We start from the raw sequence: 18,853 nt of genomic DNA on the forward strand, positions 1-18,853 counted from the left end.
CAATTGATGCCTAAACTTAAGCTCTCTTAAGCATGACATCTAGTTAGGATACTGTTGTATAATTAGATACAATTTTATATTTTGAAGATCTGGGTTTATTTTATATCTTGGAATACTTTAACCAGATAACAGGGTAGCCACTGAGCTCTGTATTGTTTCTGCTAGAACTGTTTTCTTGGAAAGCTCTATAGGGTTTTGGTTCTTGTCCAAACACTCATAGTATCTCATTGCTTGGCACAGATAAATAGTCCATCAATTTATGTAACCCTTATTGTATCTTTTAGTATTGTCCATTTCAGAGCCCTTCTAAAATGTTTATTTTATAAACAATTATTTTATAAATACCAGTGAATTTTTATAAGTACCAGGGAATTTTCAGGGAAAACTAACATCATCACTTTGTTTATTGAGTGGTGATATGTAGGTTAGAGTTAGCTTTAATTTTAATTTTAATTTTTATTTTTACTTTTTTTTTTAAGATTTTATTTATTTATTTGTCAGAGAGAGAGAGGGAGAGAGAGCAAGCACAGGCAGACAGAATGGCGGGCAGAGGCAGAGGGAGAAGCAGGCTCCCTGATGAGCAAGGAGCCCGATGCGGGACTCGATCCCAGGACGCTGGGATCATGACCTGAGCCAAAGGCAGCTGCTTAACCAACTGAGCCACCCAGGCGTCCCCAAGTTAGCTTTAATTTTTAAAAGAAGAGCTGTGATTATAGGAAACATTTTTCTAATATTCAAAATTCTTAAAAGACTTTTATGTTTGTAAGACACAATAATTTTTGGCACTTGTTTAGATATAATCTCCAAGAGATAGCTTCTTTATAAAACTGTTATTGACTCTAGTGAATTTATGTTTCCTTTGCAGTGTTTTCTCGAAAACATCTAGCCGCAGTGATAAGTCCTTTTTTTCCTTTTATTGTTTTGGTTTTAAAGTAATCTCTACACGCAATGTGGGGCTTCAACTCATGACCCCCAAATCAAGAGTCTCATGCTCTTTCACTGAGCCAGCCTGCACAGCCTGCAGTGATAATAAGACTCTATGTTTAAATTTTAGAATCAGACACTGTTTCCATAGGAGTGCAGATTTACGGCTCTGTCTCCTCTCGAACAAGGCAAATAAAGTGCCTCAGGATTTTGCTAACTGACAACTAAATTTTACCATGACACAAAACTTTGCTTAAGTAAACCTGTTTTTTTTGCCACGGATGTAGAGTTATGGATGTAAGCAGTTGTCTTGGGCTTAGGTACTGCTGTTTTTTCCTGTGTGATCCTGGACGAGTCATTTAACAACCGATTCAAATATCCATTCTTCATCCATGGGGTGCCACTGACATCTGCCTCATTGTGAGAATTAACTGAGCAAATATACGTGAAAACACCTCACTTCATGTGGTATCTAGTAGGAGTAAAATAAATGTTCATAAATGTTCTCTTCCCATTAAAATTGCTGCTCTTTGCTGGCAAAATTGTTGTATTTATAAAATGTGCTTGGTAGGGGCGCCTGGGTGGCTCAGTGGGTTAAATCCTCTGCCTTCGGCTCAGGTCATGATCTCAGGGTCCTGGGATCGAGCCCCACATCGGGCTCTCTGCTGAGCAGGGAACCTGCTTCCCTCTCTCTCTCTCTGCCTGCCTTTCTGCCTGCCTCTCTGCCTACTTGTGATCTCTGTCAAATAAATAAATAAATAAAATCTTAAAAAAAAATGTGCTTGGTAATGAGAACTAAGGTTTTAAAATGGTTTGAATGCTGGCTGACTGAACTCTACCAATTAATAGTATTTATTGTATGTGGGGAGTAGGAAAGCAGGAGTCGATTTCAGCACAGTGATGGAATGGCAGCTCTGGTGCATCCTAGACGGAAGGCTATTTTTGTGGCTGCTGCCCTACAAACGAAATGGGCTTTGGTCTTGCTTTTGTTTGCATATATTGATCTTGGATGATGGGGAGAATGCAAGTATATCTGCTCTTGCTTTTAAATCATTTTATTTTTTGGTGAGAAGAAATTCCCAGGGTGGCTAATATCTCATGCCCTTTAATCCCTATAAGCTGTTAGTTAAGACCAGGATGTTATTTAACTAAAGATGCAGGTACCAAAAACATTTTAGGATTCTTTAGCTCCACAGGAAAGATCAGGTTCTTTTATCCTAGCATGCTCCCCCAAGCCCCTGGAAAGTTCAAATATCAATGTCTCTTCTCACCAGAATAAGGATCTAAAGTCTTTGCTATTTTTGGTAGCGGGGAAATAAGGGCTAACCCATGTGTAGCTCTTGTCAGTTTACAATGCGCTTACACATACATTTTCGTATTTGATCTGTGCAACACCCTCAGAAGGGAGTAGAATTGAGAAGGTAGAGGTCCCAAGACAATAGTGAGTTGCCCAAGGTTACACTGCTAATGAGGGATAACCTGAGGCTTAAACCCAAGCTTTATGATTCTAAATCTAAGGCTCTTGCACTCTTCTGTGTTCTTTTGCCCCTTATAAATAAACAGACCCATCTAATATCTTATTGTTAGATATGGAAGTCAATCAAAGCAGGTGGATTCTAAAACTTTTTTTAAAAAGATTTTATTTATTTCTGTGAGTGAGAGAACACAGGTGTGCATGTGTGTGAGAGAGAGCATGGATGGGGGAGGGGCAAAGGGAGAGGGAGAAGCAGGCTTCCTGCTGAGCAGGGAGCTCAATGTGAGACTAGATCCCAGGACCCTGAGATCATGACCTGAGCCGAAGGCAGATGCTTAACTGACTGAGCCACCCGGGCACCCCTAAAACTTTTTTAAAATTGTGTATATATTTATTTATTTGACAGGGAGAGAGAGAGAGAGCACATTGGTGAGCATGAGTCAAGGGAGGGAGAGAAAGAGGGAAAGAATCCCAAGCAGTTTCTGTGCTGAGCATGGAGCCCAGGACTTGGGGCTCAATCCCAGAGCCCTGAGATCATGACCTGAGCCAAAACTGATAGTCCAGCACTTAACTGACTGAGTCACACAGGCATTTAGGGAAAAAAATTCCTAATGTGGAGCTTCACCAACTTTTAGTCTGAGACTCTGGATCTCTTACACGTCATTGTGTTGGTCCCAATTTGTCTTTATTTTGGAAGGCTAAAATAATGTGAAGTGTTTTGTTCTAAAACAAATACGTACATATGGAGAGATGAAAAAAAATACAGTTAATAGTGATAAATGCCATGTGAAGTTTTTGGGTTTTGGAGGGTTTGCTTTTTTAAAAATTTTTATTTTTTTAAAGATTTTATTTATTTATTTGAGAGAGAGAGGGAGCACAAGCAGGGGGAGCAGCAGAGGGAGAGGGAGAAGCAGGCTCTCCACTGAGCAGGGAGCCTGATGTGGGACATGATTCCAGGATGCTGGGATCACGACCTGAACCGAAGGCAGATGCTTAGCCAATTGAGCCACCCAAACACACCTGTTTTGTTTTGCTTTGTTTTTTTTTAAAGGTTATTTATTTGAGAGAGAGTGCATGAGTGGGAGGAATGGGGAAGGCAGAGGGAAAGGGAGAGAATCTTAAGCAGACTCTGCACTGAGTGTGAAGCCCAGTGCAGGGCTCAATCTCACAACCCAGAGATCATGACCTGAGCCAAAATGAAAAGTCTGATGCTTAACCAACTGACCCACCCAGGTGCCCCTGCCATGTGAAGTTTTCAACTGAAAATACTTTGTAAATATTAGAAAGCATATTGTCCAAGAAGTACACTTTGAGATAAAGGTCAGTTTAAAAGAAGACGTCCTCTATCAATCATTCAGTCAACAATATAAAGTCAATAGCTGGGGTGCCTGGGTGGCTCAGTTGGTTAAGCATATGCCTTTGGCTCAGGTCATGATCTCAGGGTCCTGGGATCGAGCCCCACATTGGGCTCCCTGCTCAGTGGGGAGCTTGCTTCTCCTTCTCCCACTCCCTCTGCATGTGTATGTGCTCTCTGTCTCTGTCAAATAAATAAAATCTTAAAAAAAAATCAATAGGATACTAGAAAGAATGAGAAGCACTCTGTTCTTAGGAAGCTCATAGTTAGGTTAACATTCTGTGTACACTGTATAATAAAACTTTGTAAACCCATGGGCACATTTCTGTTTCATGGCAAAAAAGCATTTTAATAAACAGCTTCTAAGAAATCAGTTCATTTGGCCAGTGAACTTAGATTTTACCACCTAAATTATCCTGAGCCACAGTGTGTAAGTGCAGTCCTAGCATGCTTTGTACTTCCCAGAAAATCATAAATCTATCTGTTTTCCAGTTTCTGTATAGAGGTCCTGAATTTGAACTTAAACCATAAGGGCTATTAACTGGTAAAACCCATAGCAACTAATAACTTAGAATCATAGAAAAGTAAAGTCAGCAGACCTTGAACTTTTTTGTTCATGCTATCCATACTGTACTCTGAAATGTAAAGTGTTACACGTTTCTTTTTACATTATTATTTACTCTGGGTATTATGTGCAAATTGTGGAATTTCAAATTTAAGTGGGCCAGGAGATCACAGAACTCTTCAGTGGCAGAACGAGGACTGAAACCCAGGTTTGCTGATAGTCCAGCCTAGCTTTCTCTTTTCCTGCTGGAATTCCTAATATAACATTCAAGAAACATTTAATCGTGATCTTAAAATTTTACATGAGGTCTCTTTATTCAATGGTGGATGCATCTAAAATTTTTCCTTATTGTATGAGTTTACTCTGCCTTTGTATCTTCTAAGGCTTATTTTTACTTTGATTAGATATGACGGATCAGGAGCGCCTGGGTGGCTCAGTCAGTTAAGTGTCTGCCTTCAGCTCAGGTCAGGATCCCAGAGTCCTGGGATCAAGCCCCGTGTTGGGCGCTCCCTTCTCAGAGATAGTCTGCTTCTCCTTCTCCCTCTACCCTCCCTCTACGTGTGCGCTCTCTCTCACTCGCTCATTCTCTCAAATAAAATATTTAAAAAAGATATAACTGATTATTCATACTTTAAAAAATTACTTACAACATGGACTTAAAAATATATCATTTTTAAGACTTTCTACCCAGCTACAGAGAAAGCATTGGTTTCTGAGCTGTTGGTTCTTCAGCAGTGACAATGAAAATATGTTTCCACTTCAAAACAAACACCATTAGATGTAGCTTCCTGGCTTATCACACCTGCCTTTTCTGCTCTCAGGGCTGTCTTGAGGCACCTGAGGGGTAGGTGTAGAAGCACTTTGAAAACCATAAAGTGCCATAACAATATGTTGTATGCATGCATTCGTGTGTGAATCTTCTGATTAATTGTATACTTGAGACTGTTTGTTAAATGACATTTTGCTGCAAGAGTTTATAGATTGGGATAGGCCAAATGTTTGACTGGGTCACGGAAAACATTTAAATCCAGCAAGGCTTGCTGGTAGTCAAATCATAGAGTGGGTGCGTGGTAGGAAATAAGGCTGGAGTGTTGGTACCTTAGAATGTGAATAGAAACAACAGATTCGAACATTTTCTTTGCTTAGTATCTAGCCTATTTGTTCTTTCATCAGTATTTTTTGAGCACCTAGTAAAGACTAGGCATAGTTTTAGACGTCACTGATGTTCACAATAAGTAAGACAAGGTACTGCTATCCCCCAGGAGTTTACAGGGGAAGATAGTTATAGACAAGGTATAACATAGGATAATAGATGTTTCTGTTTTGTAATCTACCACATAACTTACCTTTCCAAGAAAGGTATAACCTTGGTTAGATTTTTTAAAAATTTAAATGTATTAATATTCTCATGATCAACTTTTTAAACTTTAAAAAATAATATTATAAAATATATACTTAAAATATTTTGAGATATGTAACACATAAACTATATTTTTAAATGTATAAATTATCATTTATATATATTGAATCTTATATTTAATATTCAGTTACATTTGTTTTGTATATATTTATATTTAGATAATCTTAATTACCTAAAATGAATCTTTTCTACTTGGTGAGCCATCTGAACATTCCCTATCTGGCTGCATTACTGTTAGAGAGCTCTTCAAGGAAGGGAGGGCACAGCTGTCACTTTGATGTTTGGTGCTAGTATTTCTTCAGAGCAGAAACCTGACTTTGAATCCTAGCTCTGGCAGATAGTAACTGTGGAACTTATTTGTGCCTCAGTTTCAATGTCTGTGAAATGGAAATAAAGATAATACCTAACTCATCATTGTGAGAAGTGAATGAGTTAATACATACGAGAGTGCTTAGGTGAGTGTCTGGCATACATTTAAAACTGTATAAATGCCATCAGCAGCTATCATTGTCACTGTTATTGTTACTATTTGGCAGAATAATGTGAGGAAGCTTAAGAATGGACTTTCTCAAGCTTGAAAATTGCTCAAAACTAAAGGTAGAAAGATAAAAAGATGGGAAAGAAGGGAGCTAAACCTTTGTTGATCATCAGCTATGTGCATGGCAGTGACCTCATATTTACCTACATTTTCATTTAGTCCTTACACCAGTGCCCTGAAGTATATTAGAAAACAAGCTCAAGGGGTGCCTGGGTGGCTCAGTGGGTTAAAGCCTCTGCCTTCGGCTCAGGTCATGATCCCAGCGTCCTGGGATCGAGCCCCACATCGGGCTCTCTGCTCTGCGGAGAGCCTGCTTCCTCCTCTCTCTGCCTGCCTCCCTGCCTGCTTGTGGTCTCTCTCTCTGTCAAATAAATAAATAAAAATCTTTAATAAAAAAAAAAAAAAGAAAACAAGCTCAAATTAGGAAACTTGCATAAGGTCTTGTCCAAGTAAATGGACAACACGATGATAACTGGTCTTTGCTATTCTGCATCCTGTACTCTTGCCTTGCAGGACACTAGAAAACGTGAGAATTCAGCAAGTTTCACTAGGAGGTAAGCTTGAAATTTGCTTGTTAGGGACTTTATTTTTAATGACCATTTAAAGGATGTCATCACCATTTTTAGTTTCTTCCTACTGTAGCGATTTGTTTTATGTATCTGTAATTCCACCCCTCCCATTCAAAAATACATTGCAATAGTTTAAATGATGTAAGTGGAACCTAGATGGCACATATTCGGACACACAGAGTCTTAGTAATAGTTTTCAGAATTAAGCTGGATTATAATCTCCCAATTTTCAAGATCACTGTTGTGATCTTACTCCTGAAGTTAATAGCTATTCCATAGGGCTTTTAAGCCTAAATTCCATGTAGCTACATATCCTAGGTACTGATCCTTTTTTTGAATTTATAAATAAAATTCATGAAATTGCTTTTCTTTTGCTGTTTATTAGCCCAACCTTACGAATTGTTTCCCCTGTAGGTAATAGAGAAGAGGAAACCTAATCAATGGCTGTGGAATGATATGGAAGAAGATGGAAAAAACTTGTTTAATGGGTAAGAAATAAAACTATAATAAAAAGATTAATGAAAATTATTCTTAATAGTGTTATGTATGGCCAGTCTGTAATAAGTGGCCAAGGTTGGTATTCCATTAGGGTGAATGATCAGTCACTATATTTGTCTTATCCCCAGTCTGAACTTTCATCACCTGCTTCCTTCTTACCATTGTGAATTTCTCAGTACTATGAGTTAGCTTAAGCTAAGAAGGGACACAGCTCTTTTTGAAGATAAAAGTAGGATCTGGAGTTCAGCAACCATACTAAAATCCAGGTTTGGGGTAGGTTTTGAAGCTTATTGGTGGTTGGATTCTCATTTTCCAAATCCTGCCAGCTGCTGTGATGTTAGGCTTTACTCTGATGATCCTGTTCATTTAGGCAAGTGCAGGTTGTGCCAATGGAATGCCACAGAAAGCCTGATGGAACATGTGACTAAATTTATGAGATATGAAATGTTTTAATACTACAAGTCCATATGTTCTTATTGTCAATAATTCAAACATTATAGATAACCAAAACTCTCTCCCTAAAACTTAGCCCCCTTCCAGGGTGTAGAATGTATGATACATTTTCGTGCAACCTTCTTTGCCTAATGATTAAAAAGTTGGGTTTGGAAGCCAGACTGTTTTTGACTAGGCATCCATTAACTTAACATTTGGGCAACTAAATTTCTTTATGACCTTAATTCCTTGGTTATAAGTGGGGATAGTAAAATTTCTGTCTCATCGTGATGTTGAGGATTAATTGGAATAATACATCTAAAAACCTTGGAAAAATGCCTGAAACATAGTGTTGAATAAATGTTAGCTGTAATTTTTGTATGTGTTCTAGTTAGCATTTTTATGTGCCAGCCCTCCACAGAAGAATCTTTTTTTCTCACATACTGTAGGAGTTAAACCATCTTGGATAAGGTTAACCCTGGTGGCAAGGATTTTTTTTTTTTTTAAAGATTTTATTTATTTGACAGACAGAGATCACAAGTGGGCAGAGAGGCAGGCAGAGAAAGAGAGGGAAGCAGGCTATCCGCCGAGCAGAGAGCCCGATGCGGGGCTCGATCCCAGGACCCTGGGATCATGACCTGAGCCCAAGGCAGAGGCTTTAACCCACTGAGCCACCCAGGTGCCCCGGTGGCAAGGATTTTTAAAATTTTCATGCAAGTGTTCTTTTTTGGTTTAAGCTTTGATTGTCTCAGAGTATGCTGCTAGGCTGTGTGTGAGAACAGAGTTCTACACCTTCAGCTCTTACTGCATACTTCATGGTGTATAAATGATGCTTACAAATATGCATGAGTAGAGACTATCTTCTGGCTGTGATAGTTTTATCTTGCCCATAGAAGTATCATGTTAAAGCAGGATGCACAGTTCTCTTGTTTCTAATAGGTATGTCAAATTTTCTGTTAAGATTCCTTCAGTCTTGGGGTGCCTGGGTGGCTCAGTTGGTTAAGCGACTGCCTTCAGCTCAGGTCATGATCCTGGAGTCCTGGGATCGAGTCCCGCATCAGGCTCCCAGCTCCATGGGGAGTCTCCTTCTCCCTCTGACCTTCTCCTCGCTCATGCTCTCTCTCACTGTCTCTCTCTCTCTCTCTCTCTCTCAAATAAATAAATAAATAAAATATTAAAAAAAAAGATTACTTCAGTCTCTTTTGAAAGACCAGTCTTTTTATTTTTTTAAATTTTTTATTTTTTTAAAGATTTTATTTATTTATTTGACAGACATAGATCACAAGTAGGCAGAGAGGCAGGCAGAGAGAGAGGAGGAAGCAGGCTCCCCGCGGAGCAGAGAGCCCGATGTGGGGCTTGATCCCAGGACCCTGAGATCATGACCTGAGCCGAAGGCAGAGGCTTTAACCCACTGAGCCACCCAGGCGCCCCAAGACCAGTCTTTTTAAATTTTTTTTTCTTGTTTCACAAAATTGTAATAATTATGAAAATGTCTTTGATATCTTTTCCATGGCTTGTCGGCACTTTCTTATCTGTTTTTAGGAAGGGAGGCCACTAAGACAGTCATCTCTTCTTAATATTTTCCTTCTTATTGTCCTGGGGCTTTATTAGATTATTATGGAATATTCTCTCTGTCGGGACTATTTTAGAAAACTAATATATATAAACAGAAGTTAACATTTACTGAATACTTCTTATGTGTCAGGCTCTGCTTTAAGTGCTTTACTTACTCATTTTCTCTTTTAATCCTATCATCTACTTATGAGGCAGATACTGTTATTATCTTCATTTTAAAAGCTGAGGAAGCTGAGGCACAGATTAAGTAACTTGACCAAAGTCACATTGCAAGTGGCAGTTCTCAGATTCAAACCTAGATCTCTGTTCCAGAGCCTGTAACTGCTGGCCTAGTAGTAAACTCACATAAGGTTTGTTAAGGTGGGTGTAAATTTAAATAGAATGATAAAGCCAAATATTTCCTGAAAAAGCACCATAACTAATCTGATTTTATTGTCTGTGGGAAGGAAAATGTGAAATCATGTATCTTCTTAAGTATGGGGAAAATGATGATGTGAGATGATTATTCATAAATAATTGTTTGTCTCGGACCATCCTTAAATGAATACAGCTGTTCTGCTTCTTTATGAATCATTTTCAGTAGATAGAAAATCACGTGCACCTAGCTCAGGACCAGCATGTATGTGTTTAAAAGGGACTAGAATGAGTTGATTTGTAGATTGCCATTTAGCTGCTATTTGTAGAAATGGGCTCTCAGAAAGATTGAACTGTGCAGCAGTTTGGAACTGATTAGTGATTGGAAATTGTTCTTTTGTCCTGTTAAATAATATTTGAATGACAGCAGAAAATTATGCAAGGAAAGAAAGGCAGGAGAAAGGTGACTTACGGGTCTTATAATTAGAATGCCACTTAGAAGTAATGGTCTAAAAAGTCAATGTTCATTAACAATCGACACTTGTCTAGGAACTGGAAGGAGTTATAGTACATGGGTTTTGTTCTGGGCTATGTCTTGTCACAGAGAAGCATTGGCTTTTTTTCCCTTCATGTAGCCATTCATTCCCCTTTGAAATAGTAAAGTACAAAGGGTAGGCAACATTTAAAATAACAACAGCACTGATAAAATGTTTTGGCTTTCTTTAAAGTGTGGCCACACGTGGTCAGCAATGTTTTCCTCTCTCCTCTCCATCTTTTTAAATTCCCATTTCCTGTCTGAGACTCCCTTCTAAGTGTTGATCAAAATTATGGCTTTTAGCATGCATCTCTTTTACAAGTGTCTTAAAGAGTAGCTCATTGACCCCTGAGACCCTTTCAGGAGTCAAAACTGTGTTCATAATAATACTAAAACATTACTTGCTTACGGGGTATGTAGCGGAGTTTTCCAAAGGCTACATGATTTGTAACCATGTGAATACAGAAAAGGCTAGGAGAATCTAGCTGTCTTCCTTAATCCAGACATTGAAAAGATCTTCAGAAATGTGAAGTAAGACCACTCTTCTCTAGATTTGCAATGAGAAGCACTAAGGTTTGTTTCTATGTTAGAGTGTAACAGTGGGGGTACCTGGGTGTCTCAGTTGGTTAATCAGCTGCCTTTTGGCTCAGGTCATGATCCCAGGGTCCTGGGATCAAGCCCCACTTTGGTCTTCCTCCTCAGCAGGGAGCCTCTTTCTCCTTCTCCCTCTGCTGTTCCTCTTGCTTGTGCTCTCTCACTCACTCACTCTGTCAAATAAATAAATAAAATCTTAAAAAAAAAAAAAATGTAACAGTGACCCCAATCTAGGCGAGAGAGTCATGGTGCTCCTGTCTAGTGATTGAGTGGATTGCGACTGGTCACAGGCAGTGCCCACCACACAGCACCTCCGTGTACATTCTAGGGACATCCTGATAGACTGAGGCTATGTCTCCTGGTCTAGAGAGGTGAAACTTTTGCTCCTTTTTCATAATTGTGCTAGAGGGTCTATTCCAGATTATAAGGAGCTGTGGAAATCTAGAGAAAGGAGAGCTTGACTTTAAGTAGGAACACCATACAACGTTGACAGTGACCCCACTGATATGTGCCATATTTGGAGTTTTCCTTGTATTGGTTGCTCCCAACCTTGGGAGGACCAAAGGGACCTTTCAGGACAGCCTTTTATTTGACTGTATTAATTGAGCATCTCCTATGTTCCAGCTATGTTCTAGGGGCTGGAAATAAGTCAGTGCACAAAAGAAAAACAAAAACACCTCTGTCCTCATGGGGCTTCCACTCCAGCTTTGGAGTCCTTTGCTGTAGTCTCAGCTCCCTCTTCAGGGGACTCTGAGTTGGTGATGGCTGCTGTGGTGCTCATACCTCTGTGTCTTGAGCACTGACTGGTATTGCTAAGTGGCTAGCTGCTGAGGATAGAGTGGAAGCTGCTTGACATTTTGTGATTTTTATTATTATTATTTTTTTAAAAAGTACCAAATGGTTGGGAATTTTCAAATCATACGTGTAACAATAAAGGTAGCCTATCTAGTCACCCTTATTGTGGCTATTTTAATCTCGTTTTGTTTTCAAGTTAGTGCCACTTTTGTCGAGAAATTTAACTTAAAATAATTAAATACCAACTAATGTTAAATTTATTCTAATTGTTTTTCATTATTTGAAGAAAAATGTTCATACGTGTGTGAGATTTTCCTTGCCTGGTGAGTTGCTCCCAAGACCCTATAATTTGTTTAGTAGACTTTTATACAGAAAGAGATTACTTGGCTCATTAGATTGAGTCATTTAATAATGACTTGAAGGTTAACTAATGCTGCCATCAGACTCTTGCTCACCGGCTGGATGTCTATCACATCACCAAATTCAGTCATTTCCAAATGCAGACGAGTGGGAATATCATTAGAATATTAATGAAAAAAGAAAGTGACATTCAAAACGTGAATGACCAACAATTGTCTCTAAAGATAATTTTAATTTTTAAGATACGGTTCTTGGGGCGCCTTGGTAGCTCAGTGGGTTAAAGCCTCTGCCTTCAGCTTAGGTCATGATCCCAGAGTCCTGGGATCGAGTCCCGCGTCGGGCTCTCTGATCAGCGGGGAGCCTGCTTCCCTTCCTCCCTCTCTCTGCCTGCCTCTCTGCCTACTTGTGATCTCTGTCTGTCAAGTAAATAAATAAAAATCTTTGAAAAAAGATACACTTCTTAATAGAAGCTCTTTTTTTTTTTAAATGGGGTGGCATTGTGACCCTCCCTTTATTGAAGGTGTTAAAGGAGCTTTTTATTTATTTTATTTTTTAAAAAATATTTTATTTATTTATTTGACAGAGATTATAAGTAGGCAGAGAGGCAGGCAGAGAGAGAGGAGGAAGCAGGCTTCCTGCTGAGCAGAGAGCCTGATGTGGGGCTTGATCTCAGGACCTTGGGATCAGGACCCAAGCCAAAGGCAGGCTTTAACCCACTGAGCCACCCAGGCGCCCCTGGTGTGAGTAACATTTAAATTTTAGTATCCCCTTGTCTGTTACACTTCCCATTCTTCTGTTTGCTTACCAGAGTCCAAAATTTTGATACTTCTCATGTACTATTCTATCATCTCCCACTCTTTCTGTCCTCATGAATTTATGCTCTTTATTACCCTTTGCTGTGATTTTATTGGGATTTTGAGAGAAAAGGAAATAAAAGTGTATTCATTCTGCCATGTTTTACTGGGAACCCATGTTCTAACATGTATTATTGAGTGCGTGCAGCATACCAGGAATTGTGTTAGACACTTGTCTTTTCTCTAATTCAAAAATCCCTTCAAATTTTTCTGTTGAGGTTAGAATATTCATTCACATTAGTGCTATTCACCTGTTATTTTTTGAGCACCTTCTATACGCTAGGCACTATCACAAAAAGCACTTCCTCCAATCATCACATTTACTCTAACGCATATAGGTAGTATACCTCATTTTAATGAATATGGAGACAAATTTAAAGTCACAGGCCCAGTAAAAAGTAATGTTGGGTTTGGGATAGGCTTTTAAAATAAATATTCTTTCTGTATATCAACTATCTATTGGATATTAGATAACCATTGTGGGTTTTTGTTTTTTTTTTTCCTTAAATGTAAGCTCTGCGCCCTGTGTGGGGCTTGAGCTCATGACCCCAAGATCAGGAGTCGCATGCTCTATTGACTGAGCCAAGCAGATACCCAAACCATTATAGATTTTTAAGCAGGGGAACGCAGTATAGGATGAAAATGCTGTTTTTGTTTAATATAGTGATAATATTTAAGATACATAATAGATCTGGGGCGCCTGGGTGGCTCAGTGGGTTAGGCCTCTGCATTCAGCTTGGGTCATGGTCTCAGGGTCCTGGGATCGAGCCCTGCGTCCAGCTGTCTGCTCGGCGGGGCGCCTGCTTCCCGCCTCTCTCTCTGCCTTCCTCTCTGCCTGCTTGTGACCTCTCTTTCTGTCAAATAAATAAATAAAATCTTAAAAACAACAACAACATAATAGATCTAAAAAGATAGGAAGCATCAACTAGCACTTAAAGCAGTAATGAATGGCCTGCAGTGTTAAGGGCCTAGATTTGGAGGGGAGAGAGCAGTAGCAATGAGGAAGGTAATTAGGTTTAAGAAGCACATGTGTGTGGGGGGGGGTCATTTGAATCCATTCTCTTAAATGAGCTACTATAACAAAGAACTTAGCCCTGTGTCTGGTACTCTCATTTCTGAATATGAATTGGTAGGCTTAGGTAACCAACTTGACTGTGACATTAATAAGGAATTAGAGAGGTTGTCAAGTTTTCAAGTCAGGTGAATAGGAGTGCCATATCTAGGACTAAGGTAAGGTGGGAAGAAGTACAAGGGGAAATAAGTAAACTTGAACAACATATGTGAATGTCATGGTTTTTTGGAAATATGAACATCTGACATGTCTTCTGTCTTTCTTTGTTTCTTGGCATTTTTCTGAATGTCCTGTAATGATATCGTACACTATTACAGAAAGTTGACTTCATTCAGTCACATGATTTGTTGGTTGCAAATAGTATATACCCGTATTTTTCTTTAAAGATTTTATTTATTTATTTGACAGAGAGAGAGAGATATCACAAGTAGGCAGAGAGGCAGGCAGAGAGAGAGAGGGGGAAGCAGGCTCCCCGCCAAGCAGAGAGCCTGATGCGGGACTCGATCCCAGGATCCTGAGATCATGACCTGAGCTGAAGTGAGAGGCTTAACCCACTGAGCCACCCAGGCACCCTATACCTATATTTTTAAGCTAATCTTTAGTATTTTTAAATCTTAATTTGAGGGCCTTTTTTTTTTTTTTCCTTTTTGGAAGCAAGTACTCTGATTTCATTAGCACACAAAGTGTTTTTACAAGGCAATTCTAAAAGACCAGGAACCCCGTGTAAAAGACATGAATGGACAATTCAGGTAAAGAGGAAAAAAGATCAGTCGTCATCATAATTAAAGACACACACACAAACAAAATATTATTTAATTTAATTTTAATATTTTATTTCAGTAAAAATATTTAAAGATGTGTCAATCCCTAGTACTGGGGGAACACATATTCTCAAATACTCCTGATGGGAGGTGAGGGAGAGAGTATAAATCAGTGCATCCTTCTTGGAGGGGAGCTTGATGATATCTATCCAAAATTTAAATCCACATATCCCTTGACACCGCAATTCATCTTCTGCAAATTATCTCATAGACACACTTGCATAAGTGTGTCATGATAGATGCCAGAGAGTACCAATGGTGCATTTTTAAAAATAGCATTAATTCTTCACTCGTAGAAGAGTTAGTTCAATGGATTATGCAGTCCATATCATAGAATATGGTATATAGTCTTTAAAAAGAGTGAGATAGAGCCATATGTATGGGAAAATGTCCAAGGCATGTTAAGTTTAAAAAAAAAAGATATGGAATAATATATATGATCAAGTTGGATTTATGTTAAAAATTATGTTTCTAAAAGCATAAAATATTTTTGGAAATATGCTCCAGAAGGATGCTCAGTTAACAGTAGTTACCTCTAGAGAGGCAACTAGGGACAAAAAGCAGAGGGAGAGCTTTACTCTTGTAGTTTTATGTTCTGTATGCTATTAGTTTTATTTTTTAAGGATATAAAATTAATATGATAAAACAGAACTCCACTGTCCTTTGCTAAACTTTTTTTTTTTTTTAAATAAACTACCCCCAACGTGGGGCTCAAACTCACCACCCCAAGATCAAGAGTCACCTACTCTGCTTACTGAGCCAGCCTGGTGCCCCTCATTTGCTAAACTTAGAATGAACCCTGGGGCTCCTGGGTGGCTCAGTCGGTTAGGTGTCTGACTCAGCTCAGGCCTTGATCTCAGGATCGTGGGTCTGGGCCCCGTGTTGGGCTCTGTGCTGGGCATAGAACCTACTTAGAAACAAATAAACAACAACAACAACAACAAAACTTAAAATGAACCTTGCTTTCCATAACTAAAAAAAATCATTATAGAAAATTTCAAACTTTATCTATACCCCTTCCACCTTCCTTACGGTACTCCTGGATTCTTTTGAAACAAATCCTAGACATTATATTATGTCATCTATAAATAGTTTATTATGTGCCTCTAAAAGATAAGAATTATTATTATTATTTTTAAAGATTTTATTTATTTATTTGACAGAGAGAGATCACAAGTAGACGGAGAGGCAGGCAGAGAGAGAGAGAGAGAGAGAGAGAAGTAGGCTCCCTGCTGAGCAGAGAGCCTGATGCGGGACTCGATCACCAGGACCCTGAGATCATGACCTGAGCCGAAGGCAGCGGCTTAACCCACTGAGCCACCCAGGCGCCCAAGAATTATTTTTTATAAACATAATCACAGTAATTATCATGCTTGTAAATATTGATAGTAATTCCTTAATATCACCAAATATGTTAGTCAATATGCAGATCTCCCCAATTATTTCATTTTTTAAAATAGTTGGCTGATTTGAATCAGGATCCAAATAAAGTTCAAACATTGCAATTAGCTGATAGTTTCTCTCTCTCTCTTTCCTCCTTCCACTCTTTTTCTTTGAAACTTCCTTGTCCTATTTGAATCATTTGTCCTGTAGGATTTCCTTCAGCCTGAATATTGGTGACTGCATCCTAGTGACAGTTAGCCATTTTTAGATTGTTTATCTCATTGACTGTAAATTAGTAGTAAAATCCAGAGACAAATTAGATTCAGGCTCTGTTTTTGAGGAAGAAATTCTTAGTGAGTGTTGGTGTATATTTTCATTATGAGGTAATGTATGGGTATCTTTTTTTTTTTTTTTTTTTTTAGATTTACTTATTTCAGAGAGAAAGAGTATGAGCTGGAGAGAGGTAGACAGAAAGGGAGAGAATCTTGAGCAGACTCCCTGTTGAGTGTGGAGCTGGTACAGGGGCTCAGTGTCATTGCCCTGAAATATGACCTGAGCTGAAACCAAGAGATTGATGCTCAACTGACTGAGCCTCCCAGGCATCCCTGTCTGGTTATCTTTTTTGTGATGTCAGTAGCCACTGATGATCATTGCCTAGGACCACTAATTGAAGAGTCTTCCATAAATGGAACTATTAGCTAGTGGCTTTGGCCAATATATTAAGTATTCTAGGGTATACAACATCTGGATACAGATTATTTTAAATACTTTCTGACTCTTTTATTGTCTGCAGCTATTTCCATTGGTCTGCTAGTTTATCTTTGAACCCTTTTGTCATGGTATAAAGTCTTCTATTTGATCATATGGATCATCATGTGTTTTAAACCCCAACTAAAAAGTTACTTTTGGGGCGCTTGGGTGGCTCAATTGGTTGAGTGTCTGCCTTCAGCTCAGGTCATGATCCCAGGGTCCTGGGATCGAGTCCCACGTCCAGCTCCCTGCTGAGCAGAGTCTGCTTCACCCTCTCCCTTTGACCCTCTCCCCTGCTGTGCTCTCATTTGCTCTCTCTCTCAAATGAATAAATGAAGAAAACTTTTTTAAAAAGGTTACTTTTAATTTTTCAGTTTTTATTGGATATTTTTCTCCCTTCTCAGTATATGTAAAAAGAATCAGAGACCTGATTACTAATAATTAGCCAAACAGAATACTAGATTGTAAAGTTGTTTGCTCACTTATTCAGTCTTTCATTCAACAGAGTTTATGAAGTATATCTGCTACGTTCCTGGTACCATGTCCAGCTCATGTTGATTATCGTTGTGATGCAGTCCTTTAAACAGGTGGTATGGTGCAACATGGTAGATGCTGAGTAAGGGAAGACATGTGTGTGTGCTCCGAAGCATGAAGAAAGTTCCCCTAAATCAATCTTGAAGGGTAGTGGAAGGTTTCATGGAGGAAGGGTAAGTAAGAGCCAGACCAAGGAAATGTAGGTGACCAGGGAATGATGAAAACATTCTAGGGGAGGGAGCAGCTTGTGGAAAGGCCTAGAAGTGAGAGTAAGCTGTTCCATGGGGGCACTAAAAATAATTTAGAATAATGGGAGCATAGCTGTGGTATGAGGAACGTAGGATGGGCTAAAGAGGGGCAGGGCCAGACCATAAGAGACTTGATGAGCCATAGTGAGTTTGGGCTTTATCCCCAAGGCAGCAAGGATGATGTATTTGAGTTTCAGGCCAAAGGCAGGAAGGCCTATTAAAAAAGCAGTGACGGTACTGTGGACTAGAACCGATAGTGGTTTGAATTATGTTAGAGGCATTGGAGATGGAAGTGGTCTTATTTGTTCTTTCAGAAAATACTTTCAGATAAACCTGTTTCTTGGTAGGTGCTGTTCTAGGCGCTTGGGAGTCAGCAGTAACCAAAATAGAACTCCCTGCCCTCCTGGAACGTACACTGCAGCGGGAAGAAAGACAGTAAATAAATAGATACTGTGCTTATCTAGTGGTAATTGCCTGGGAGAAGGATAAATCAGAAAGAGGGATGAGGATAAGGGAGTGTGTGTGGGAAAAGATTTTTTGTGTAGAGTGACCAGTGATGGCTTCACTGAGAAGGTAGCACGTGAGCACACATCCGAGTGAAGTGAGGAAGCAAGCCATGCGGATATCTGAGGGAAGAGTGTTTGAAACAGCAGAAACAGAATTGCATGGGTCTTGGGATCAGAGGTTGCGTGGTGTGGCAGAGGAACAGTGAGGAGGCCAGTGGCTGAAGAGGAACACGTGAGCGGGAGAATAAGGGGAGCTGGGCCAGAGAGATAGCCTTATTGGCCATTGTGAAATTGTGATGGACAGAAGTAGAATCAAGGTTCAAACGGAAGAATCAGTAAGATTTGGGGATTGACTGGATATGGGTGGTGGAAAGGAGGAAGGAGATAGGGAACACAGTGATCTTGTAACGTGAATATTTTGACTTCATTTAAGAGAATAAAGCAGCTGGAGCAGATAAGCTTAGAAACCTATTATCATGCAAATCTCTTTTTTATTACAACATTGGGGAAGAGGTAATATTGATTATACCCATTATGAAGGGAAGAAGTCTCTCACCATAGAATGGATTTTCCTGTGGTTTTGGTAGTTCTCCAATTAAGGACAGACTTGACTGCTCAGCAGCCAGAGAATGCCTGAGGAACGGGGAAGCAGGGCTAGGCTAGATATGGATAGAGCCCTTAGGATACTGCAGACTACC

At 39.4% G+C, this 18,853-nt stretch overlaps 1 protein-coding gene across 4 annotated transcripts in view; it reads left to right on the top strand.

The window, feature by feature from the left end:
- LOC111147514 (ubiquitin specific peptidase 49) overlaps nucleotides 1-18,853 on the top strand; it is a 92,165-nt gene that overhangs the window by 28,417 nt on the left and 44,895 nt on the right. For 2 of the 4 annotated variants that reach the window (XM_022503550.1, XM_022503551.1), the window contains 2 exons: nucleotides 6,789-6,829; nucleotides 7,259-7,332. The gene's annotated coding sequence lies outside the window, so the exon portion shown is untranslated. The remainder of the gene's footprint in view (nucleotides 1-6,788; nucleotides 6,830-7,258; nucleotides 7,333-18,853) is intronic. The other 2 variants (XM_022503554.1, XM_022503552.1) reach the window with 1 other exon arrangement.

This window comes from Enhydra lutris, unplaced genomic scaffold, assembly GCF_002288905.1.
Source record: "Enhydra lutris kenyoni isolate GAN:26980312 unplaced genomic scaffold, ASM228890v2 scaffoldscaffold17, whole genome shotgun sequence".
Lineage (NCBI taxonomy): Eukaryota > Metazoa > Chordata > Mammalia > Carnivora > Mustelidae > Enhydra > Enhydra lutris.